The sequence below is a fragment of the Taudactylus pleione genome, unplaced genomic scaffold, assembly GCF_031769625.1.
Source record: "Taudactylus pleione unplaced genomic scaffold, aTauple2 ptg000329l, whole genome shotgun sequence".
In the NCBI taxonomy this organism is placed as follows: domain Eukaryota; kingdom Metazoa; phylum Chordata; class Amphibia; order Anura; family Myobatrachidae; genus Taudactylus; species Taudactylus pleione.
In genome coordinates, this window is record NW_028284730.1 from 2,878,303 (window position 1) to 2,880,871 (window position 2,569).

Here is a 2,569-nt window from a genome sequence, read left to right on the forward strand (position 1 = left end):
TGTACTCGATTAATCTAATAAATAGCGGACATGACGTAGGATGTGAGCGGCCAGGGGGCGTTTTTAACAAATAAACGAGCGTATGTTTTGCTCGCTCGTTCAGACTTAGAGGTGTGAACAGACTACAATGTGCGTACGGATCATTTGAATAGCCACCCCTTGTTTTTAAACGAACGACCGCAAATAGCGAACGGCTCTGAATGAGGGCCTATATCCCCATATTACATCCCCACACTAAGGAGCTCATTCAGATCCGCTCGCAAGTTGTGGCCGCTCGCTGGCAAAAAGGGGACGGAAATTTAAATTAAGTGCTTGCACTGCGTCGTGTAAGGACGCCCACTATGTTTTAGCGAGCTACGGCAAAGTGCGCTCGCAAGTGTCTAAAGATGCCCCCTTGCCATTTGCAACACACGTCATCTTCGGGAAATGTAGGATTAATCAGGACCATCGTGAGCCATTGGAGCTGCTCGCAGCCCTTGAGGTTGCCATAACCCGCCGCTAGCACAGCGCTCAGTGCGGGCTGACATACATACAGGTGACATTTACAATGACGTTACTTTGCTAATTATGCACGCCCTTTAAATGGCGTTTTGGCGGTCTGACACGCCTGCGTCCGCAACACCACTCTCTCATTTACAAGCACCTTCCCCTGTTACCACCCACAAACGGTCACTCAAAGCAGCGACCCGATAGTGGCTTATGAGCCACCAAAATCAGATCGCAGCGACTAGCGAATTATACGCATGTGCAGATGGGCGAAAATCGCTTATAGCGAGCGAGCGTAACTTAGCGACCAGGTCTTAATCAGGTGCTATATCACTGTACTATGGGCCTTATTCAGACCCGGCTAGCGACTGGTACTCCGTCGCTCCGGGTCTCGCAACAAAGGGGGCGAGCTGTCGGTGTTGAGTGACAGCTCGCCCCCTTTGGTGGGCGGGACGGGGGGTGGCTGCCCAAACGGAGGTGTTCCCACGAGAACGCCTGTCGTTTGGGGGCGGCCCCACTGACATCTATTAGAGCTGAAATCTCTCTGGGGTTGTGGCCACGAGACCCTACCACACAAGGGTCTTGTCGCAAGCCCGATGGTCGCGATGGTCTTGACCATCATCATGGCCGCTCGCTGTAGCTGTGGGTGGTCACCCACAGCTATGCGAGCGGCCAGGAGGCCGTTCTAAAAAAAAAAAAAAAACGCCCCGATTCAGAGCGAGTGCTCTGTCAGAGCGACTGGGTCTGAATGAGGCCCTATATCCGTACACTATATCACTACACTACCTCCACACACTACATCACCACATTATGGGGTCTATTCATTAATACTTTAGGTAGACCTCGCATAGAGTTCTACCTAATTACCGGTGGAATTCATTATTCCTCCTCTCCATCAGTATCTATCCCGATAAGCTGTCATTTTTGCGATGAAAGTTTTACTGGAAATAGATACTTTTTCCTATCTGCTCTAACTTACCGCAGTTGTAATCAGTGCTGCGCATGCGCCGTTCCGTTCACAGAAGCAGCGCATGCGTAGCACTGATTACAGCTGCGGTAATTGAATATAAAAAATCTTATGTCCCCGCACCACCCACCTACCTTGTATTTGCAGGGAGCAGCTGCAGCTGTGGAACAGGTAAGCAGGAGGCTAGTTGGAATTACAGAGCAGCATGCTGACAAGATTTCCCCTGGGAGCATGGCAGAAACTGAGACGTAGGCCGAACAGTGGTGCTGGGGGTGAATCTAACCAGGGGTGTATCTAGGGATCCAAGCGCCCCTGGCAATGTAATGGACTGGTGCCCCCCCCCCCTATGCAGTGCCCCCCAGTAGTAATTCCCCAGTAGTAATCCCCTCTATGCTGCATTGCCCCCAGTAGTAGTCCCCCCAGTAGTAATACCCCTATGCTACATTGCCCCCAGTAGTAGTCCCCCCTATAGTGCCCGCAGTAGTAATCCCCCCTATGCTGCATTGCCCCCAGTAGTAGTCCCCCCAGTAGTAATCCCCCTATGCTACCTTGCCCCCAGTAGTAGTCCCCCCTATAGTGCCCGCAGTAGTAATCCCCCCTATACAGTGCCCCCAGTAGTAGTCCCCCCATATAGTGCTCCCAGTAGTAATCCCCCCTATGCTGCATTGCCCCCAGTAGTAGTCCCCTCTATACAGTGCCCCCAGTAGTAGTCCCCCTATACAGTGCACCCAGCAGTAGTCCCACCTATGCTGCATTGACCTCAGCAATAGTAGTCCCCCTTATACAGTGCCCCCAGTAACAGTCCCCCTATACAGTGCCCCCAGTAGTGGCCACCCCCCCTAAATTGCCCCCAGTAGTGGCCACCCCTATACAGTGCCCCCCCCCCTGCTGTGCCAGGCTCACACACACAAAAAGAAAAAAAAATACAACTTACCTGAGTCCCGGCCCGCTCTGCTCCTGCATGGGAGAGACGTCCTGACGTCTCTCCCATCACATGCTGCGGGGAGAGCCGGAAGACGGAGGTCAAGAGTGAGCTCCAGCCAGCTCCCTCCACGGACGACGCAGGAGCAAATGAAAGTCAGTCTGACGCTCATTGGCTGGCTGCTATTACAAACG